Genomic DNA, 25066 nt, shown 5'->3' on the forward strand with positions numbered 1-25066 from the left:
GTGCTCTTTGGAGGCTCCACTTAAGCTTGTTTTCCCTCTTCATCAAAATCTTCTGAAAATAGGGCTCTTTCTCCATCTTTATCATGAAGGTAGAACTGCAGTTCTTGAAAGCCTCTCGCTGCCTTCTTTCCTGGCGTTCTTTGCCTCCCATCAGTCAGTGGAAAGAGTGCCCCCACAGGCCGTCATTAACCTGCCAATTCTGCCTCCAAAGAAGGAGGACAAGAGCTCACTAATTTGAAGATCAAAAAGCCACTTGTCCATTATATAATTGGAATGAAAGGCAAAATGTTGCCGTTCTGAAGAGCACAGTAATTACTAGCTGTTAATTGCTCTCTCGTGGTGGCTCACTTTTAATTAAAAAGAACAGCTCGTTGCAGGCCGATAAGCAGTGGTGGAGACCAGCGGTTTAATCAACAAAGCAGAAAAATTTGTTTCTGCCGCAGCCAACAACAGCTTGAGAAATCTTCAGATGTCCAATTGAGATTAAAAACTGTCTATTTAGTGCAGTCAGATTTTATTTTAACCAAGGAAATGACTATTTGAAGTCTTCCAATGTGAGTGTCCCCACCACATCCCCGCTGGTGCCGTGGGGACTAATCACGGGCTGGGGTTGTGATCACTCAAGTAAAGAAATTTAGCGACTTTCCTCTTGACTTCATCATTCTTGGGTAATTGGCCTGTCTGAGGTGAGTACTCTTTTTCTTTCTTTCTTTCTTTTTTTTTTAAGAAAGCGCTTTAAAGTATGGAAGGCCCACAGACTGTGCATTTAATTACTGTTCATATTTCATGCAGTCAAACTGAATTTCATTTAAAAAGAAAATGATTTACCTATCTTAAAAAAATCTTATATGTTCTGCTTTGGGTTTTTTTTTCTTCCAGAGGTTATATATTTACATGCTCAAAAAATGTATTTAGGGCATCAAAGTTAATTCTGTAAGATGCTTCTCTGTCTTTTCTTTCATCTAGCAGCCACACTTGAGAACTATCCTTGGGGGTGGGGGAGGGTGGAAGGGGAGTGGGGACATACTTGCGAGAAGGATAAGACTACATTTAGCTAAGAAGATTCCCTAGGTTAAGTAGGGACACTTAGTCCCAGTTTGGCCAGTACATCTCCAACTCTGGACAGTGTACACGCCCCCCCACCCCACATGACTCTTTTCTTCTCCCTCTTCTTCTAGGTTATGGTATCTGGAAAGCCAATTGTTTTTAAAATTTGAATGTACTTCCATTTAACTGTCCCTCACAAGTCTCGAGCTATTTTTATGTCTAGTCTTTCATCAAGGAGGAAATACCGCTCTCTTCACTAATCATGAGAAAGATGTATCTCTTTATTGTCTGGATCATATAAAAAATGGGTCTGAAGCACAATGCCAGTGATACAAACTGTTGGCCAAATATTTACCCTACGCATTGGGAAAGCATTAGTGCTAGTTGTCCCATATGAAGTGGTTTATCACTTCAGCTCAAATGTTACCTTTCAAAAGGTCTGTTCCTTTGCCAGCCACTAAAGCAAACTTCTCTTTCTCCTAAGACTTAAGGATATAGCCTACAAACACATGTATGTAAATGGGTAATTTAATTCAGGGTAATGAAAAATTAATCTATTGTTAGCTTAATTTGATAGTCCTTATCTTTTCTTTGAAAACACTGTTGACGTCAGGCTGATGGTGACTGGTACCCACTACTGCTTCCATGCCAATCTACTTAAAGGCATATAGTCCTCCCTCCTATTAGGGAATTCAGCAGTTGAGTCCTAAATTAACTTCTCTGCATTAAGAAAGAAGGGGTAGCGAAGGAAAAAAGAAGTTCTGTGGGGTTGTTCTTTATCCTTCTCTTCATTTATATCCAAGAACAAATGGCCTACCATTGTGGAAAAAGCAGAATCCAATCTTAATTTAAATCCCAACTCTAATGTTTCTTAGTGAATAACCATGGGAAAGTTATATAGCCTCTTAAATTTCAGCTTGATCCATGGAGAAAATAACTCTTCTAAGGGAACGTTGCAAAAAATAAATGAAAGAATATTTTGAACACAGTAGGTTCTTAGGAAGTAACAGTTATTCCTAAGGAATGTTGGATGCTGGTGATATAATATACGTGCTAATTCGAGAAGGGTCCCTCCTCATTCAGTCCTCTGTATACTTTCAAATATGGCAGGAGGATCTGGAGAAGACAATCCAGAATTGCTCTGTCGAGTATTGAATATTCTCCCATTTTCTCTCACTCCTACACTTCATCACTATATATGTCACTAATTACTTTAATTATAGAATATCTGACATAGGGTATGGGAGGGACACAGTGAATCAGTGAATGACTCAAAGAGGAATTGATAGTGAATTCACTTTAATTGAAAGGTAGAACAGCAAAAAAGAAGAAAAAGAATTATTTTCTGAAGTTTAAGTTCCTGAAAATTTTCTCAGGATGTTAATGAGCAAAAGAAGAGCACGTGCACGCACGCAGGCATGCACACGCACCCACGCACGCACAAACACACACGCACACACACACACACACACACACACACACACATTTTGCCTGACTCCTCCTACCCAACCTGTCAATCCTGTAAGTTTGGTGACCTTATTTAAGATAAACCTAAGGGAAAACTATTATTATGAGCAACACTATTTTCTAATTTAAGAAAGCCATACAACTAGAATAATAATGAAATTAAATTATTTTTCCTAAAATAGGTACTTTCCTAAAGTACATATTCAAAGTTGTTGCCTCTATGATATAATATTCCTTTCTGGCCATTCTTCTACAGGAACTATTATATGGCTTCTTTTTTATTTCTCATTGATAATCAGGAAGCTTTTAAATCTATTATTGAACCCAATGGAAAATTCAGTGCCTTAGGTAGAAAATATTAGTCTTATCTTTATTTACAAAATAAACTTGAACCTACAGTCATCCTGCCTGTAAACAATCATGGAAATATCAAGTTATAAAGCTGAAAGCAACCTAGAAGAGTCTCATGCAAATAAGTACAAATAGTCACTAAATTCTGTACTCAGATAAATGACAAAGAGAACTGCTATTCATGTGCATCAGGGTTTCATCTTTTCCCAAGGCCGAGTAGCAAACAGTCACCTATACAAGAATAGAATTTGGTATTAAAAAGTGAATGGCCCATTTGTCGGGAAAAGGCTCTCCCACAGGCTCCTGGCATGACGCTGAATAAATGCTGTCATTTCCCTGAAGTGGTGACTAAAGTAGACAAGTCTTGAAGGCCCATACAGCTTGAAGAGTATTTTTTCACGACTACTTTAAAAAAAAAATGTTATTGTGGCAAAATACATATGATAAAATTTACCATTTTAACCATTCTTAAGTGTATAATGTAACTGTACAGATTTTAAGTGTATATTACAGAAAATAAAATGTACAAGTATACATTTTAAATGTACAATTAAGTATATTTACATTGTTGTACAACCACCACTATCATCCATCTACAGAACTTTTTCATCATCCCAAACTGAAACTCTGTGCCCATTAAACGACAACTTCTTATTTCCTTCTTCCCTTAGCTCTTGGCAACAGTTATTCGACTTTCTGTCTCTATGTATTTGCCTATTCTAGGCACCTCATACAAGTGGAATCATACATTATTTGTCCTTTGGCATCTGGCTTATTTCACTTAGCATAATGTTTTCAAGGTTCATCTATGTTGTAGCATGTGTCAGAGTTTCCTTCCTTTTTAAAAAGGGTCCATAATACTCCATTGTATGGATATACCACATTTTGTTTACCTATTCATCTGTTGACAGACATTTAGGTTGTTTCCACCTTTCAACTATTGTTACTAATGCTGCTATGAACACTGATGTAACCTTTTAGCTGTTGTTAATAACGTTGCTATGAACACTGGTGTACAAGTATCCATTTGAGCCCCTACTTTCTATGATGACTTTTGAGATTCAGAAAGAATCCAGGCCAACTCCAAAGGCTATTGACAGCAGCCTTTCAGCATCAGGCCCATCTCCATTAGTTAAAAAGTCAAGAAGACAGGTATATCTCTCGACCGGCTTTGTACCATACCAACCAGCAGAAGATGCCCAAGAAATGTCTTCTAATAACAGAAAGAAGGTTCAGCCTCTTTGGATCAATTACATGTTAAACCTAAATCCTTTTATAGGGTGTGGGCAATCTCTGACACACACATTGTACTAGTTAAGGGCAAAAGCCAAACAATGTGTTTATGCATGGGCTTTTCTGAACATTCATCTTCCTGTGTCTACTCAAGGCACACAGACCAGCAGGCCAGGACGGCTGTAGCCAATTCTGATCATGGTGAACTCTTGAATTCACTTCACGATTGGAATGTGGAGGGGGGCTTTTATTTCCTACTTCCTGTTTCTAATTTTCAGGCAGCACCTGTCACCAGCAGTCTTGACTTTCACAGTTTTCTTTTGAGTCTCTTTGCTTTTTTTCTCATACTTGTTCTAAGGTTTATCAGAGGAAACACTTGCCCTCCCAAGGATGGCCTCCACGCTGTGACAGATTAATCCAAGTTGAGTGAACTTCCTTCAGACAGAGGACACTAATTATTATGAAGGCACTTAGAACACAATGCGAGCTGACATCTGACAGACCATTCCCTGCCAGCTCTGCATTGTCTTAATGTCAGACCCTGTCAGTTCCCAGCCTTAATTACATCCTGTTTACAAACATTAGGCCTGACTTCAGATGAAGCCTTAACAAAGGTTGACAAAGGTCAGGGTCACATTGCAAGGATGTTATCTGTCTGTACTCTCCTCCCGATAAACCAGAGGTAGAGGGCTGATTCGAGAGATAGCTTTCTGAGCAGAAAAATGCACTGTGGTCACTGTAATATCTAATCTCTGTGGACACATTTTCATCCAATCTGCTAAACACTGTGGCAGGGAGAGGGGGCCAAATGTAGAGGGCCAACTTGGTGCTTGCTTGTTATCTGAAATCCCCGGAGGGCAGACGTGGCAAAGGTGTTGGGAAAATCCTTCAGCAGGAAGGCGTAGTCACACTTTTGCCACTGAATTTAAAAAAAAAAAAAAATCAAGCATTAAAAAAACAAACTCCAGTTAAAATGGAGAACTCTTTCAAAGATGACAGGCAAATTTCAACTAGTATACAAAACCTGATTTTTTTTAATCATTATTTTTGAAATGTTTTTATGATAGGGTCAATAAGCAGATTTTTCTTAAGCAAAATACTCTTTAGATTCATTTTTTGTACTAGATTTATAGATAGAACAACAAACTCATTCAAATCAATTAGACTTGTGTATTTTTGAATTTCAATAGGTTACATCAGTAATTAATATTATAATTGATCATTTTTTTCATGTTACGGCCTTAGTGATCATCTGTCAATCTCTATATTTTATAAACGGGAAGACAGTGGCCCAATGCTGTTGAATTATTTAACATACTAGGTCTTACAGCACACAGGTGGCAAGGCTGGGCTAGAACCAAAATCTCCCGTGCCTAGTCTAGGGTTCTTTGGAAGTATACACTTTTTTTTTTTTTTTTTTTAGTATTCTTATGGAGTCTGGTATCTAGTTACTAGACATCTTTTTAATAACTTATTCATTTTGCCCTTTCAGCCTCCTACCTTAAGAACTAAAGAATTTACATTCTTTCTGTCTTAGAGGTTCCTATCTTCCAAAACATACATTGCTTTAAATGTTCTTCTCTGGACACGATCCTCTAAGTCGTAAAATTCCCATAGTACAACAAAAGCACTCAGGAGATAAGTTACATAACCACTTAGGCCCCATTTGTTTCTCTCACATTATCAAGACTTCTACTATGCTAGGTCCAGATCATTTTCTTAATCTGCCTCCAGTACTTGCAATTTGTTCAACAGGCCTTCTCTCTAAATATACTCTTTACAGAAGTCATCTCCAGGTGTATTTATAACAACTTGGTCATAAGTGGTCGTTTTAGGTCCGTGCTACTTTGTAGAAATCACATCTTTTGGTCTCCAGGTCCTCACCTACACTGTCCTGCCATACCCTATGCTCTATGCTGTGGAGACTCACTTTCAAGCCTACTGCTCAGTCACTCTCCCAAGAAGCTCATCTGGCCCAAGAGTTTCAATTTCACGCTTCCAGTGGGTAACTCTGAATTTTTAGGCTTAGTCCTAATTCTTCACTTCTCTTTCTTCTTCATCTCTGTGAGAGGCATCTACAGCACAGTGTCAAATCAAATACAGTAAGTCTAAAGAGCAAATCATGTCCAGGGTCTCCCCCAACACCTCTCATCTTGGAAAGAAGAAACACCATTCTCCTGATTCCTCATTTTACTTTTGAGTCAATCGTTCTTCTTGATCCCTCATTTTAATTTTCTCCATAGTGAGGAACCATGTCTTGTTAATTGCTTTGTCCAAAGTGCCTGTCACAGTACCTAGAACATAGTAGACCCTTATTAAAATATGATGCATGGATAAATGAGCAAAAAATAAAAGAATCAATGAAGGCATGGACAAATTTGGTGAAATCACTGAGTTTCTTTCTCTACAGCATTCCAGCTCCTCTTTTATACTTCCTCTTTCATGGCCATCTCCATTTTCAAGCCTTCCATCACCATGAGTTTGCATTACTATAAACCATAGTTTGTTCATTCATCTGCCTTAACTTCTCCATTTGATCCATCCTAACTATTGCTGGGCACAGGTAGTAACACCATGCAAAAACTAGTGCTTCACTCTTACCTGTAATACAGACCACTTGCAACAATCTTAGTGAATATTCTAATTTGTTATATAAAAATGTCAAGTAGCTCTAGGCCCAGGTCCAACTCCTGCCAAGTATGACTTATTTTGTTCCCCCAGGATGACAATGAAATGCTGTTAACTATCCTTTGACTATGATCCTCTGAACAGGTATGTACCCCATAACATTCTGTGGTTTAGACCAGATTTCCCAGCTTATGGGAGATTATGTCATTTGGGACTGAATCCAAGACTTGGCTTAAATAAAGAAGTATTACTGCCTTGCTGCTCATGCGTCGACCACATGCACAGAGTGAAGGCAGATGAATCTGCCCATCAAGTGTAATATGGAGCTCTCTGATGACAAAGTTGACTTATGGTAGTAAAATTGAGATTACAGTAAAATCGAACTAAAATCCTTAGGTGTTATAGTACTTTAACGTGCTTCACTCACTGGGATGAGCCTCCTAGTTCAGAAGATAGTAGCTACCAAAGGTTAAAAAAGTTGCATTCTAAGATATTTCCATTGTAAAGCTGCAAAGTTTGTGTTTGTTATGTCTGCCAGCTAGTGGCTGGAATGTCCAGTAGGAATTTCTAACAATTAGCGGAGGGAATAAATGTGGGGTGGAGGCGGGGGAAAGGGAGGAGAGCCAAGAAAAAAAAATGAATGAAAGAATGAATTCTTTCCTGTAAAACCTTGTAGAAATGTGATAAAGCTGGCTTTTTTGTGTGCATTACTTATACATTTTAGTGCTAAGTACAGTTTAAAGATGGACCATAATCATCTTTTATCCGTGTCACACTGACACATTAATGGTTCTATTTGTAAGTCTTAGGACAAGATCAATAATTGAGAGCTTTAAAACATTAGGCACACCTGCAACTTCTTCCCACCGCTGAAAAATAACTGCCTGCTCTTTTTTAAGGGGGGTGTTTTACTTTCATTGTATTTGTAACATCAGTCATATGCGCAACTCACTCTCCCATCAGAATTGGGTTACAGCCAGTGGCTAACGCCTCCGGAAATACAGACCTAATATTTCACAATAGCTCTAGGAGGGTCTGCAACCACATGCTTTACTAACCCAAACAAGAAAATCTAATTTTAGAGGGAAAAGAGTTCAGAGGGTTATAAGGAAACCATGTCAGTAATCTAGTACATACATTTATATTTTGGGGCATGCAAAAGTTCAGTGCTTAAGTGAACTCCTAAATTCCTGGTACACTCACAATAAGCTGCTTAATTCAAGTGCAAGAGAATCTTACCACAGGATTTCATAAAATGCAACTTTTCCAAACAGAAAAAAAAGACACTAAACAACCAAAAATTCTACAGCTCTTAAGCAGAGAGTCAAAGAAAAGATATCATTTTACAAAATAACTTAGTTTGCCAAGATGATTCTGCCTCATTCAGTGGTTGGGGGCGTGAAGAGTGACTAAACGGTTTGGCATGCAAGGAGTCAGGAACATGTGAAAGCATACACTTTGAGGGTACAAAATTAAACAGGAATCCTCAGCACCCACCGAAAAAGGAATCAGGATGGCTGGAGAAGCAACTGTGTCGACACTGACCATTGAAGGCTTGAGTGCCAAAATCTTTCCTTTCATTCAGATATCTGGACCCAAAGTAAAATATTTTTTTAATTTAAAACAATGCTAGGTTTGATTGTAAAAATGTATTGTGCATGGGATAGGTCAACATGCTGTCCTCATTCTCTTCTCAGAACCTCGAACAACATCCAGCACATAGCAAATGCCCAGTGAATGTTCGTTCATGGGATGGGCGAATAAATGAGAGAATGCAGCAGGGGCTTGAACGTTAACTTGGCGCCTTCTATGTATTATATTTTAAAGGAATCTCTTTAAAATATATGAGAGCCAGTTTATTTTTAAATCAACTTTTCCATAATATATAAATCAACTCAGAAAATAAATAGAAATAAGGAATATAATTTTCTTTCTTGCTGGTGAGCTATCAAAAAAATTTTTTTAATCCCAATAGACACAACGATGTATAATTCTGCCTTAAAAAAAGAAAAACGGCTGTCCACAGAAGCTCCACCCATATCCCACAACTGGAAGAGCAGCTGCCTTCCGAGAATGACAGGAGGGAGCACCAAGTAAAGCTCCTGCCCAAAAGATCCAACTTCGCCTTTCATTCCACCATAGCAGCAGCTCTCCTCTGGTCCTTTGGGTTAAAGGTGAAGAATAAGGGAGGAAAAAGTAAGTGAGGTCTGCTAGGGGACTTTGCCATAGGCCAGATCCTGAGGAACGATATTATTTCATGATCCCGTGACAATCCTAACTCTCTCACTCCATTATGTTTGCCCAAGTTTCTGAGCAGCTGGGAGCTGGCCAGTTCCCATAGGGCCAGCAGCCTAGGCAAATAGCAGTCATCATTGATTGATGCAAAGTAAATATTCAGTTCAGCCATATAAAGTACATATTATTATCACCATTTTACAGAAGAGAACATTAAGGCTAATCTATTTAGCAGGTGGTGAAGTTGGGATATGAACCTCAGTTCGTCTGACACTAAAACATGAGATTTTTTTCCACCACCCCACTTTGCCTCCTGGGTCCCTGTGCAGGCTCATACTCCAGATGAGAATGTGGTTATGTAAAGAGGCACTCTCTTCCATGTTCAAACTTGGCCTCATTTTTAGATTAAAATTCTTTGTATATATGGGCTTAATAATTTAAGCCTAATGGCTTAAAATTTGAAAAAACTAAAATATCACAGAGTAACAAATCATAGAAGTCTCTCATTCCACCATACACTACAGAGGGAAACTTCTTTGTAAGACTATCTTGCAAGCTTTATTTGTACTTGTGAAAATAAATATATTGTATTAACATTACATAGTACTTTTCCGCTGAAAGAGTTCAAAGCATTTTTCCAATGCCAATTTTGGTATTTGCTTGAGGAAAAAAAAAGCTAAAATATTATAGACAAACTCTAGGAGGCATCTCTTACATAATTTCACTTCCTTCTTCCCCAAAGAATGTAGGCATCTCAAAATAAAACACACATCAACACTAAAACTATTCAAATAGAAGACTAAAATTCATGGAGAAGTACAAGAAAAAATATATATATGTGGCTATGAATTTAGTATTCATGAGCACTGAATTTAGTATTCAGCTTCTTGAAAAACAAAGTAAAAGAAAAAAATGGGTTATATATAATTCTCATTATCCAATAAAAGGGCTTTCTGTGAATTGTTAAGAAACTCTGATTAAGCTATTGGATATAAGATACCGACTACCACTATTTTATAAAAAATATAGATAACCTTCATGTGACATTATTAAATAGACCCTCAACCAAAGCTAAAGGAGCATCATTAAAAATAAAAAATGTAATTTGTTTCAAATGCAATTCTATTTTTGTTCTACATGGATCCTATCTGATTTTTACACCAATGAATAGTATATTTAATTCCTTCCACCTTTTTCAGTATCTTTTAGTTGTCTGTACATCTTTAGCAATAAAAGTCCATCATATTTTTTAAGGTGACATCTATGGATCATTTCCTATGTAACCTTAGCTCTGTGCTAAGCATGCATTCTCTTGACTCAGAGACTCAGGGCTACTAAAGATCTTACCCTCAGTGTCAGAACCACATGTGGCAGGCCCAGGAGTCCAGCCTGGTTCGTCTGATTCCAGAACCAAGTTTTTAATCACCATGTCACGAATCCCCTTCTGTAATCTGTTTACTATAAGGGTGTGCAACATTTTTATCTATATTTCCAAAGTCAGATAAAAACATCTTCCTGGGGAATTAATATTTTCCTTAGATCAATTCGTCATAGGCAAGCTTACAGAAGAAATCTGGACACTAGTTGCTTTTGATCAGGTAAAGGATCTGAAATCATAACCCAATTTTTTTAAACTTAAGCAACAACAGACAATAAATACTGCAATATGTGGGTAAATGAAAAGAGTCTATGTGGATGGTAGGAAGTTATATATGTCATGGAATAAGCAATAGGAACTTTCTCTTCAGGTTACCAATCAACCCAAAGTCAGTTGAAAGTAACCAATTGTCATCATGGATAATGTTCTAGATGAAATCTAGTGGTCAGAGCAAACACCTAAAATACCTTGGACCACACTACAAAAACCCAGAAGCAATTATCACTCATCATTGCCCTGGCAAGAAGCTCCAGGGAGACCAAAGACTGAATGAGTAAAGGGACCACTATCACCTCTTAAATCTTGGCCGACTACTTCCAGATGAGCTATTTGGCATACTGAGGAAATGGAGCTCAGAAATCTTGCCCAGATGTTGAATTTCAGCTAGAAATCATCAATAGTTGGGTCCATGGTCTTTTAGTTTCATTTATAAGACAATGGATTTTTCCAAGCATGGTACTTTGCTACTACTTTTAAGCAGATTGTATCTTCGAAATTTGTTAAGACTTACCCAAAATGGCCCAAGCATGTAGACATTTTACACTATGAGAAAAAACAATAGCAAGAAAAAAAAAATAGTTTGTCTCAGGGCAGTTATCCAGGGGAAGGAGTGTCCTCCAAGGCTTACACAAATAGATTCTTCCTCTCTCTTCAAATCAGCCTACAACACACTCTGAACTCCAAAGTTTTTCAATAATTTGTTAGACAAAAACGCTAAAGTTATTGCTCTTTACAAAACATTCCAGTAGAAGAACACCTAAGTCACAGTTGATGGCAGCTGTTTCTCATAAGGACATTCCCCAAAATAATAAAAGCCCAAGGATTTCCATCCATGGCTTTAGTCACATTATATGTAAGTACTAGAGATTCAAAAATTAAAAACACAGAAATAGTACTTGCCCTCAAGGAGTTTACATTCCAACAAAGAAGTAAGAAAATGAACATCAAATCATGCATAGCTATTTAATTAAAATTATGATAAGAAAATTGCTGACAAATTTAGTCCTAGTGCCCTCCAATACAATTTAAAGGAGCCTAGATTCCTGAGAGAGGAAACAATAAGATAGGGTGAAGCAATAAATTGCCAGTTATCCAAAAGTATCCCTGTGAAAATACTTCTAAAAATAAAGTTTAGAAGAATTTTTCCTGGGATTCTCTACCTAACCTCCAATTCTAGCAACTGGACTCTGTTGAGTCTGGTCACCAAAGTTGAAATGGCAACCCAGCCCCCATAAATTTAAAGCCCTGAATATATACAGATATATGTGTACTGTACTTTTCACTATCTCCTGGATTTTTTCCTTGCCAATTTCACATTTTATTGACATCCTCATAACAAGTACAGGAATGGCTCTGTCTTAAACTTGATAGCCAGAGTGGTGAAGTCGACTTTTTTTCTGTGTCCTTTCTATAACTAAAAATTAACATTAAAAGGAAATAAGAGCACTTCTTTCAGTGTAGAATCAAGGCACATCTTAAAAAGAAAAGTAGAAAAATGTTTGTCTAGTTTTAAAACAACTGCTATGATCTAGCCTGAATTTTAAAATCATAGAATCATATTACATTAGACTTTGAATAAATCTTAGAATGTATCTCATTTTATACATGAAGAAACTGATAATGTGCTATTGATCTGTGAGGATCTCAGTCATTTAAACCTTGAGATATTGAATGTGATGCATATCAAAGTTACATGAACTTTGACATGAAACCACTGGTAGAATGGAAAATATCTAAATACACCAAATTGTGTGCAAATATACAACTATGTATAGTTACAATCGAATTAGCTGGTAAGTCACTACTCTCCAATGTCAGAAATACAAAAGTAGCTCTGCACGGAAATCACTGCGGCTGTTATACCAAGTAAAACAGTGCCTGCCCCTTGGCAGACTCCACTTCTAGGAAGAGCCCATCATAAGAAAAGATAGGGGTGAGGAGGATCAATATGGCTCCTTACCCCAACAATCACCTGCTGAATTAAATGAAAAACACTCCAATGCTATTTGGAATTTAAAAAGTAAAAGCTTAGGAATGACTTTGCCCATTTTTTTTCTGCTCATGATTTTGACTGCTCAGCCTCCATTCTCTGTCCTTCTGGTAACAGCAGCTGTTTTCCTTTAGATAACCTCTCCTTTCCCATTCACAGACCTGTTGTTCAGGTGAGGTTGGCTCCTTCCTATCTCGTACCAGACTCCAAAAGAGAGCACATGACCAAAGCCTTGCCAATAGGAATATTTCACCCCTTGATTGCAGTGATTGGTTTAAGGTTGGGTATATGACCCAAGCCAGGCCAATGTCTGCATTCTCCAAGAAGCAGTGGGAAAGAAAAGAATTTTTCTTGTTACTAGCTGAGAGCTTCCTGGATTCACAATAAAAAGAGAGCCAACAAGAAAATGAAGCCAACACAGAAGAAAGCAGAAGAGAGAGGTGGAAAGAGTCTGAGACATAATGACTTCACCGAATCCCTGGATTCAGTAGCTGCCCTCAACCTCTCAATTACCGGCTTCGGTAAAATCTCCAGGTTTTGTTTTTTCTTTTCTAAGTAAATTGGAATTAGATTTTTCTGCCTTTTGCAAACACAAGTGTCCTGACAATATATCCATCTCCTCAACCCTGTTCCCTCCCCAATCTCCTCTATCCTTGGCCTTCCAGTACAGTGAAAGAGACACGAGGGGTCGGAAGACTGGTCCTGGGTCCACCACTTCCTTGAGCCACAACCTCTCTAAGCTGCAATTTCCTCATAAGAAGAGGTAGAGCCTACATCTTTTCTATCTAATAGTGTTAGGATGGATCTTACCTTGAAGGGTTTTGAGGACCAAGCCAGATCATTAATACAGAAGCACTCTGTAAACATATAATGTTTCAAACACAAAATGTAATTATTGGCTAAGTTTTAGAATTCTCTCGTTCCTCATTTTCGTTCTTTTGTCCTTCTTCCATTTTGTTAAATAAGAATATGAGTCACTATCTAAAAGGTTATGTTGGCCAATTGTCTAACTATTTTTATAAAAATTTAAAATCTTAATTTAAAAAAAAAATACTGGCTTTGTAGAAAGTGGGAGGAATGTGTGGCTTAGTGGCTTAGATGTCCAACAAAATAAGCTTTAAATCCCAGCCCTACCACTCACCCCAGCTGTGTGATTCTGGCCAAGTCATATAATCTCTCTGAGCTTCGGTTTACTAATATGTTCAGCAAGGATAAAATCGCCCAATTTTATGGATGTCTGTGACAACTGAAGCATATACAAAGGGTCTGGCAATAGATGAAGCTCCATAAATGGGAGGAATACTAGTGATCATTGTTATTACTAGCAAGAATCACAGAGACATAGGGTTACATCTAAAAGGTGGATGGGGCTGGAAGGATGAGCCAGAGGGACCAGAGACCACTATAACAGAAAAGACTGATGAGTCTCAAAGGCCTGAGCTGGCTGAGTCCAGAGTCCTGGAATCAGAGGGTCAAAAACAGCAATACTATTTCTTGTTCATAACTCATACTATGCCTGCTGCCCTAATAGTTTCTGAGACACTGCACTTTGAGCTCCTCAAGCTCCAGGTGTGTGCCTTGATTATTTGTGTATGCCTGTTCCTTAGCAAGCACTCAGTAAACGCTCACTGTGATTTCTGGACATGATGATCTCTTGTCCTAAAAGAAAAGCTGCCTCCACATTTTGGTGTTCATTTCCAAAGATTAGAAAACCAGACAAAATCCATGATGAGTATGTACTTTTTCACTGGAAGAGAGACCCATAAGTCCTTTATTGTGTGGCTAAGTTGGTCTCCCAAAATGTTCTCACACATCTCCAGCTCCTCTAGTGTCTTCAGATGTATAGGAGGTTAATCTTCTCGGATGTGTGGTTCAGACCAGTGTAGTACTGGCATCATCTGGGAGCTTGTTAGAAATGCAAGTTATTGAAGCTACGCAGGGTCAGGCCTGGTTAGTACTTAGATGGGAGACCATCTAGGAAGACCAGGTGCTGTAGGTGAATAAATAAATAAATAAATAAATGAATGAATGAATGAATGAATGAATGAATAAATAAATACATGCATGCATGAATCAATGAATAAATGAATAAGTAAATAAGGGATTGTAAGCTGACAAGGTCCTTGCTTGCAATCTGTGAGGTCAATCAAGTGTTGCCTCACCTAAAAAAAGAAAAAGAAAAAGAAATGCAAATTCTCAGGCTCTTTCCCAGACCTACTGAATCAGAGACTCTATGCCTAAGACCCAGGCATCTGTGTTTTAGCAAGAGCTCCAAGGATTTGGATGCACATTAAAGTTCGAAAAACACTTCTCCAGATAGGACCTTAACATCTTCATTTTTTAAAAGACATGCAAGTAAAATTTCCAGCATTTCCATGTTGAGGGGCAAGTAGAAGTTACATTTACAACCTAACTCAATCATGTGGCTTCATTTTTATGCTTCCTGTGGCAAACTTACTCAAAAATATTTGTTAAATACATACAATACAAAGATGAGTAAGATCACAGTGTCTGACAGTTAAAGAGCTTTAGTTTCTTTTCTTAAGGGATCAATGAGTCAGCTGCAGACTCTATATTGCCCTCCGAAGTGTATGTGGAGTTTATAAGAACTCTACATTTGTATTGCACCCATTATTGATATTATGATAGACTGAATACCCATCTGCCATGGTTTACAGGGGCCAAACCTGCTGCTCCAAAGTACAGTAGTCGACATGTGGTAAGAGAAGCCAGAAAAGTAAATAAAGTCCCTCTAGGATCCCCAGGCACTTTAGTCCTGGGCATTCAGAGGTCACGTGCGATCATATTTATGTGAATTCGAGGACAAAAAAGTATGATAGTAGTATAAAGTATAGGTATGGCTGGTATAAACCATTGTGGCAGAAGAAATTTTAAAAGAAAGCTTATGTAATGTAATCAATCTTCCGATGTATGTGACAACTCCCTAGACCTGGCCAGATTTTCTAAGTAGTATTCAGAAATAGTGAGTGTTTTTTAGTAAATTGACATACACAAATTACTCCACCCCTTCATACACTTGTGAAGATCTGATATTTAGTGCCAGATCCAGCATTTAAAAATTTAAAAGGAGAGAACCCTGATTAACTGTGTTTGCAAGACTTCCCCAACATAAAAGATGTCAGGAGACAAGTATGACATCACATTATAAATAAATTTTTAATGGGCATCACTTTAAAAAATTAAAATTAAGATCAGCCTAGCTAAGCTCTTTTATCTTTTTTTAACAGAAAATTAACCAAAAAACAAAAAAAAAACAAAAAACAAAAAACCTGATGATAAATGTAAACAGAAAGTAGAAAGGCATCCAAAAGCCATTTGCCCTTCCGGACTGAATCAGGCAAAAAACACCATCGAGGACCACATAAACACCTGGGTCCTGAGTCCTGAGAAGTGCCTAGGTCCTTTAAAAAGAGGCCTTGTCCATTCTCTAGATTTCACAAGCTGGTTTTGTGGGATAAGAAGAAAGATAATCCTCAAAAAGGATCAGTGAGTGCATAGCAATGGCATTCCAGAGAAAATTCACCATCAACGCTCACCACTGCAGGTAATTGCACACACCCTCCTCCTCCTCCACACCCTGGCTCCGAGGGAGACCATCTCCTTTTGAAGAGAGGGGAGAGCCAGGCTTAATATGCCCTGTTGCAGATCAGATATTGAATTCTGCACTATAAATATACATAATGAGAGACTAGGTACTTGCAGCTACTACATTGGTCTAAGTACTTAGCCATTAATTTGGAAGCATGAAGCACCCCTGCATACCTACTCTCAAGCTTCTTTAGTTTATTATCATACAATATAAGAAAATATCCTAGCCAGAACCCCCAGGAAAGTTGCCAGATTAGCATATAAAAATTTAGGGTCCGTCGGTCATATTTGAATCTCAGAAAAATAGTGTATATATATATAAATATACATATATGTTGTTTATCTGAAATTCAAATTTAACTGGCCATTCTGTGTTTTGTTGAAATTTCGGAATTTCTGTCTTGGAGCTAAATATTAGCCCAGGCGGAAGAGAATATGGGAAATGTGGATACTGAACTTTTTAACGTGCACAGGGCCCCACAGATTGTACTGTGCCTACTTTACAATTTCTCTGTGAGGTAAGACCAAAGTCCTTAATCCCCACTTTACGAGTATAGACTCTGAGTTAAAGAATTGCACAAGGTTACAAAGCAAAGTAGAAGAGCTGGGATTCACATTAAGATCCTCCAGCCTTTTTTCGTGGGGGCTCTGTCAATCACTACACTAAACAAACATAAGAGAAGGAAGAATTTAAGAGACTGGCTAGAAAGCATTGCTTTAGCAAGCAAAAATATCTAGTGCAAGCATGGACACTCTTTTCTGTTTTCACGCCTAAGTAAGCAATCATCTGTCTGTGTTCTTTACAGGCTGAGAGTGGCCATTAAGAAATGAAAGCGAGTTTAGATTTCACCAGTATGTTTGGATTTGATGACATTTTGCATTTCAAGAAACCAAGGTCAGCTCAACCCTTTTAGCACTGGGACCCAGATACCACCATGATTTAAGCAAACTACCCCAGTGAATTTAAAGGTAAGTGGTGGGATAATTGTTCACTGCCTCCCATGCTTTAATTTGCCAAGGACTATCTTTATTTATAAATCTATTAAAGAGAGCTCTGTTTCACTCTACAAAATACTAGCAAGCTGAAATGAAGTAGAATTTATTCTTGTGACCATGCTTAGAGAATAAACTTGGGTATCATTGGTATGTTAACATTCCCAACATTAGCTGCCTCTTGCATGTGCCTTATTTGTTAACTCCAAGCAAAGCTATAGTCAGAAAAACTCTAGTTAGAAAATTATTGAAAACTGAACCTCATACTTCTTTTTTTAAAAGACATATTGTACAATTAATCTACCGTTGCTAACACATTACAAATTCAAATCTTGCTCTATTTGCCCACAAAATCAAATGTTCCCCATATTTGTCATGTCAAAAGAAACTAGTTGAAGTTCTAATATCACAGAACCAAACTAATATTTCTCATGTGCTTATTTTATTCATTTTTAGAAGCTGTGCAAGGAGGAACAATTGCCTATGACAACTGTCTGTGAAGAATATTGTCAGAAATTCTGAACTGCCCCAGAGCTGTGGCAAGGAAGTCCAGAGATTATTATTGGATAATGACGTTGGAAATAAAAAAGTATATAGTATTACAGCATTGAGCTATTAGAATAGAGAATCAATTCAAGGAGACAAGCAAAATTTATATACTTTATTGATTTTAAATTTTACATGCTCTGCTATATGAGTAAATCTTTTGTAGTAATTCTGCAGCTTTGAAACATTGTAAATAACAGGGATTGTGGGGAGTTCAGAAGAGCCATTTTTTCATACAGAAAGTATATAGCCTTTAATGCATATTAGAAGAAATTGGGGTAATCAAATTCCTTAAAGCTAACTTAAGTCTGAGCTAGTGCGGTTTGTTTTTTGTGTTTTGTTTTGTTTTGTTTTGTTTTTTTGGTCTCCAAAGGGTGAGCATGTATCAGGTAGTGAAGTAATTCCAGGTAGCATTGTACTTAAGAGAAAGCATAATTAAATTGATCCTATTGTATTACATAAATCCAACATATCCTGTGTAAACTCAGAAACAGGTGGCTCTTTGTAAAAAGTAGCTGGCTCTTAACCAATTGAAGTAAAGTTTTCTCACACAAAAATGTATACAGGAGGAAAACTGAAACAATGGTTGACTCAGGATTCCATAATCAAGAAGCAGATTGAATTTGAAATCACGTCTGAGCGTTCAATGTACCTGACTCCAAAAGCCTCAGCACTGGGCAATGGGTGAATCTGTTTCCAGACAGGCATCTAAGCAAGCCAGTCAGGTTCCTAGAGCCTTTATTAAAAATAATTGCAGGCTGGATAATTTATAATTTTCAATCATATATGTAATACAGAAAATGACAGACAGCAAGGGGGTGGGAGGAGTTCTATATTTTTATTGCAATGAGCCTGACTGACACTTAAGAAAACATTTTGACACATTCAAGTGTGAGCAACAAATCTGTCCACAGATTCATAAGCCACATGTTTACTTAAAGAAGGCAAAAAATGGGGATCAAAATCCCAAGTGCTTAAGTCCATAAAATTCCCCAAGGTGAACTAGCACCAACAGAGTACATTCTGACCTTCTTAAGATGAGTAAAGATTATCATTTTTTGCATCTGTACACTGTTTTTTTTTAATTTTGAGAAGCCTCAGATCCATCTTTTCAATATTTAAACTTGCATGAATATAAAATTGAGTGCAATAATCAGGTAACTAAAATCAAACTACTTTTTGCAATTTTGACTTATATTTACTCAGCACATCCAGAATATTTGTTTAGAAGTCCTACTAGCTACTAAGTTTGATATTCTTTTTTCCCTACCATGGCACTCCTCACACACATACAAAGCCACATAAAATACTGATTCTATGCATTTACAAGGATCTAAAGGAAATGATAGTGATCCTAAAATACATCAGACTCCAATGAAATAAAATAGTCTCCATGTTTATTTGAAAAAAATCAAGAGTTCTGTATTTCTTCAGACTTCTAAGGTAAGCTACTGAGATTGAAATCAAAATCACTGTAACTATTAACACTTAAAAGTTGGGTAATGACTCATTACAGTGTCTTAAAATAGGAAACCTCAAAAATGGATATTTCTAACCATCCCATCAGCATAGGCAACCTTTGTGTGACAGAGAGGAAGAGGGAGAGTTCTTATGGGGACAGCAAGTGAGTGGGAATTGTAGGAAAAGAAAGAAATCTAATTCAAGGACCTTGAAAAGTTAATTTGGAAACTTTTGTTAGTGACTTTGGTCTTCATTAAACTCCATGGATCACTATAGCAGCATGATCTCAACAGCTTAAAAGGTATTTGTCATCAGCAAAAGAAAAACATTATTTTTAAAGGAGTAAAAAGATTGATGCATCACTGTGGACTACTTAAGCCCCACGCAGTTTCAGTCTTCGGTATTAATATAAATGTGATGGCTTTTGCATACGGCGCATAATTAAACATTTTCTTTTCAGAGCTTTATAGAATCCCCATATGTTTTTAATGGCATCATCTGAATGTTTTTCTTAATAATCCTGGCAGCCTGCTCCTGAATCTTCGAGTTTGTTTTTTGTTCCTAATATCTTTTCTACAGAGGCTGCATTGTGCCAGAGACTGAATAAAGCTCTGAGAGCCCCATCGTGGAGGAAGACACACACGCCGACTCACACACGCTCACATTCTGCTTTCTCCTCACTCTTCATTTGCCATTTGTATTGCTATTGGCACCGGGGAAAGATAAGTGAGAGAGAGAAGGCAAGGAAAGAACACAGGGCTCTGTATCACAACCTCATTCTACCATGTGGCATGGCCCCTCTCTCTTTGTTAGTAGGACTTTGCTAACTCATGTTTTATGTCTGTCTTCCTGTCTGCCTGTAAGTGTTTGGTGAGAGTATTGAGGTGTGTGCACACCGAGGGGGTGGGATGACTTTGGCAGCTGCAACATATGATCTGCCTGGCACTCTGGGGCTGGACATAGGTAATTTGCTGACTCAATATCTACGGCCTCATGGGAAAAGACTTTCTCCTTTTGAGCAGTGGTCCATTTTCTGAACCAAACCCCTTCAGACACAACCCATAAAGCTGAAGTAATGAAATGTTCACCATTTGGTGTAGTCAGCCACATTTTGAGCTGTAAATCAGAATCACTTTCATTTCAGGTGGTATAAATGCAACCCAGTGATCAAGCATATATCCAGGAGGGGACATCAGGATACAATAATAACCTGAGATTCTAATATCCATGTCAACCCAGGACTACTGCCCATAGTCTCAAACATAGAATGTAAGAGCCTCTACTTGAAAAATAAGTAAATCAAAAAGAAGAATGTGTTCCATTGTTGTTCAAATATAGCCTTAAATTTGCTTTATCCCAACATAAATTTAAATTCTGGAAAGTGACAAAGACTATAAATAACTCACATTCGAATCATAAGTCTCCTTTAGATTGAGTGTTTGAACTCAGATCCAAGTTTCAAAATATAATTTTTTTAAAAAGTGTTCTCACACTCTTTCTATATTTGTCATCTTGAAACTGATGATGTGAATGAACAAAATGGAAATAGTAACCAAAACGGCTTCCTTATGCTATTTTCCTCATTGAACTTCATTTATTTACAGATGGCCAAGTGGCTATGAGGGCATTTGAAACCCTCCTGTTATTAAGAACTGAGCTTTATCAAAAATTTCAAAGAACTGGTTTGTATTTCAGAATTCCACAGATGATGTGCCTTAAATAGAAACAACCACCCTGGAAAGTCTTAAAACATATGTAGGCAAACAAGGGCAGAAACAAATTATCCAGGAATGGGAATGCTATGGCTTTCACTGGTACTTCTAACATTTGTTGTTGAAACTTGACTGCAACAACAATAATCTTTAATAGCCTCCCTTTTTAATGGTTCCCAGTAAACAAAAATAATTTTCCTTACTTTTCCTTCCATCTAAATTGCTGTAGGTGAATTTATAACGTGGTAAATATAATAAAAAAAGAAGGTTCCAGGAATGAAGTGATTGAATAAAAATAAAAAGGAAGTTTAAAAAAAAAAAATCAGTTGACTTTCCTCCTCATCCAAATACCATTTCAGCAGCTGGCCTCATAGTCCTGGTCAAAGGCAGGTGCTGCCAGAGAACCAAAGCCACAGGATCTAACAAGCTCATAGTCTAGTAGAAACTGTCACATCAGGACTCCTATAGGGAACCCACACAGCTATGCAACCTTAGTTAAAACCCGGAAGATAATTATTAAAAAGTTTTGAGTAGTGAACACCAGCAGGACAATAGCACTTCTCACCTTCTGCCTAAAATTTGGTTGAGGGAACTTCCCTATCCTTCCTGAGCAAATCGTGTACATGAAAATAGGTTGGTGGTATCTCCACGGTTGAGATGACCCTGCTTCTAGCTCAATGACAACTGCCAACTCTTCCCATATCCAGATCTTGGAGCACTTACCATCACAAACTTAATCCTCAGAAGCTTAAATGATAGCCTGCGTGACTTGCTCATCTTCCCCAGCATTCAAAATCAGTTGGTTGAGACGATCTCCACTTGTAGGTCTGAGAAGAAATCTCAAACCAAGCAATGAATAATTTTAAGAGTCCTAAGCTGGTCACTAGCAAGGCCTGATTTTTAGTGACTTTCCTTTGGTTTTGGGAACTGAGTACTAGCCTTACCCTCCAGAATGGAGCAAGGCCCCAGCCTCACAACTTAGAACAAATAACTAGATCCTTGCTGTGTACTTGCCCACCACCCAGTCCTTCTAGGACTGAGGCCTGCCTAAACCTGTCTTCCTACATGCAAACATTTGGTGAGTACCACTTGATGTCAGCCACTGTGCCAGGCACTAGAGAGAAGAAGGAAAATAAATAGGGCACCGTCCCTGCTCTCAAAGAACTCACAGCAGAGAGGACAGAGATATATTTTAAGTAAAATGCAAAACGATGTGTTCTAATAGAAGCAGAAACAAATTGGTAGGGAAAACGAAAGTGGAGATTGCTAACTATGCTGGGGTGGAACCAAGAAAATTTCACAAAAGAGGTGAAATCTGAGGTACCACTTAAAGGTATTCATGTGGTAGAGAAGACAGAGAGACAGAAAGTTAGAAGTGCAAGGAGGGCGCTCTAAGGGAGCACAGCACGCACAAAGGCCACCAGTGGCTCTTAAACTTTCATGTTCCAACAAATCACTTTAGGGTGCTTCTTAAAATGCGAATTGCTGGTTCTGACTCAGATTCTGGTTCTGTCGGTCTCACATAGGGATCTAGAGTTTACATCTTTAACAAGTAGGTAGATCTCAGGTCACAGTATGAGAAACATCTGACCAGGGTCATAAAAGTGCATGGTGTTTGAGGGATGAGGAGAAATGAACAGAACATAGGTGGGTAAAATGTGGACTGATAAATAAAGCTGGTAAAGCAGATCTAAGAGAGATTGTCAAGTCTTCCAGGCACATGTGAATCCCTAAAATATGAGATTCTGAGAAGCTTCAGATACCAAGAGCCATCCTCAGAGCTACACACGCGCTGGGTCCAGTCTCTACAGCGGACCTGTTGGACCACTGCACAGCAGTAGGGAGAGGGGAAGAAGACTGGCTTATGCCCAGACAGCCCAATGATCTCATCCCAGTTCTGCCACTTACTAGGTCCTCTTGGCAAGTTATTTAACCATCTTGGGCCTCAGTTTTTCCTCTGCAAAAAGGGAATAATAACGCCAACATGTCAAGGTCATTCTAAAGATTAAAAGGCGTGATATACATGTAACACCTATCTCAGTACCTTACATTTAGTATTTTTGAAAAATAAAAAAAATTAATTACAGTATCTAACATTTATTGAAAATTCAGGTAAACAGAGGAAAAAAATTCTAAAAGGTTTCAAATATAGAGTCATGGTTTGCCCGCATGAAGAAAATGTAGAATTATCCCATGACTGAGTCTCCCCTGTAAGTTACCAGACAACCCCTAAATGTTACCTGTCTGTCAGCACTTCAGATCCTCAGACTCCTTCTCCCCAGATCTCCAGCCTCTCTAGAGTTGGATACGCCCTGGTCTGACACAGTTTACCTGCCCACCATCACACTAGCAAACCTGACCATTTTTCACAGGCTCTCTCTCTTGTGATCACACAGAACCCCTAACCTCTCCCAGTGTCAGTCATTATTTATGAGGCTTGGCACTGTGCCTAAAAATGATTAATTTATCTGCCAAAAATACACTTAACTGACTGTCCCACAAGGTTCCTGATCTCTATGGCATAAACAAACCAGAGCAGAGAAAAAACATTTCTGATACTGAAGATGGTAGATAACTTTACCTTGAATCATAGTTTCCTCATTATATTATCAATAGTATGCCTCTATATTTAAAGGACATTCTGGCGTTTCAAGGCATTTTCCTTTACCTTCTCTCATCTGACGCTCTCCAGAACCACATGAGAGAAGCAAGACATTCCTCCCATTTCATGGATGGAAAAATATTGAGTTTCAGAGAAATTAGGCGACTTAGTCAAATAGCCAGTAAACTACAAAGACATAAGCCCAGGCCTTCTGACTCCTGGTACACGTGCTCCCCATTATTCTGTCCCCCCTCATTTTCTGCTTACTTTGGCCCTCATCAGGAGAGCTCATGAACGTTCATGAGTCCAGCCCTTTCACATAAAAGACTGAAGTTTTGAACCACATGACAGTAAAGCCCATGTAGCAGTACAGCTTAACAAATAGCTGTATTAATCTACTTCTTAAGAAGAGGTCATTAATTCTACAGACATTGAAATATGTGGTGACAGAAAGAAATCTAGCTATGGGAGGTGAACACACAGTGTAATATATATGCCTTACTGTTAAAATGTACAGCTGAAACTTAATGGATTTAGTTAGCCAATGTCACAATAAATAAATAGAAAGAAAGAAAGAAAGAAAGAAAGAAAGAAAGAAAGAAAGAAAGAAAGAAAGAAAGAAAGAAAGAAAGAAAGAAAGAAAGAAAGAAAGAAAGAAAGAAAGAAAGACTGAGTCCCTTTTTGTACCATCTGGGAACAAATTTGGATCCATAGCTATCATCATGATAAAGTAAAAAAAGAACAAGCTTTGGATCAGAAGGATCTGGGTTCACAAACCTGACTTTGCCCCTCAACTGGTTGCTGACTTTGAGCAAGCTTCTGAAATTCCAAGTCTGAGTTTTTTCATCTTTAAAATAGGGACGATCACTTCTAAATTCAAGCGTGACTGTAGGACAATAAACACCACAAGCTTAGCTCAGTAATCACACAGAGGCACATAACTATTGTTAGTCCACTCTCCCTAGACGGGTGTTATAAACTCTAATGTGCTTGAGAGCTTGTTAAAACACAGCGTGCTGAGTTGCCCGACCCTCTGAGTTTCTGATTCAGTAGGTCTGGGGTGGAACTTGAGAATGTACACTTTTAAGTTCCCTCTGGTGTTGATGCTGATGCTGCTGGGTCCAGGGATCAAACTTTGAGAACCGCTGCTCTCAAGCCAGATACGGTGTTGTGTAGACATGAAGATAGAGGTCACTGGGTAAAACTCTTTACCATAGAATAGCCATGCCAAGCTCCTGGGTGTTGATCACTAACTCACAAGCAAAGCCAGCTAGGAAAACAAGGCCAGAGATGGCCATAATACTGACGCTTTCATAGCCTCAGTGTCATGGACTTTTTAAGACCAGAAGACTCTAAGCTAAGTAAACACTTGGTCTGAAACTCCTTATGATCACTGTGTTTTCACCTAAGATCTTCAGAAATTCCTACACAAGGACCTCCTATCTCCACTCCCAGAAATCTGGCTGTCTTATAAATAGACCCTGAAAGTCCCTGAGAGCAGCCAGACCAGTGCATATGAGATCCAGTATCACAGT

At 38.2% G+C, this 25066-nt stretch overlaps 1 long non-coding RNA gene across 1 annotated transcript; it reads left to right on the forward strand.

Moving 5' to 3' along the window:
* The first annotated feature begins 394 nt into the window (after positions 1-394).
* Positions 395-18313, forward strand: LOC111732692. The gene is made up of 4 exons (XR_002777654.1): positions 395-686; positions 6820-6870; positions 17024-17186; positions 17667-18313. It is a non-coding gene; the product is annotated as an uncharacterized LOC111732692 (long non-coding RNA).
* The last annotated feature ends 6753 nt before the right edge of the window (positions 18314-25066 follow it).

The sequence above is a fragment of the Pteropus vampyrus genome, unplaced genomic scaffold (genome assembly GCF_000151845.1).
Source record: "Pteropus vampyrus isolate Shadow unplaced genomic scaffold, Pvam_2.0 Scaffold12, whole genome shotgun sequence".
NCBI classification, from domain to species: Eukaryota; Metazoa; Chordata; class Mammalia; order Chiroptera; family Pteropodidae; genus Pteropus; species Pteropus vampyrus.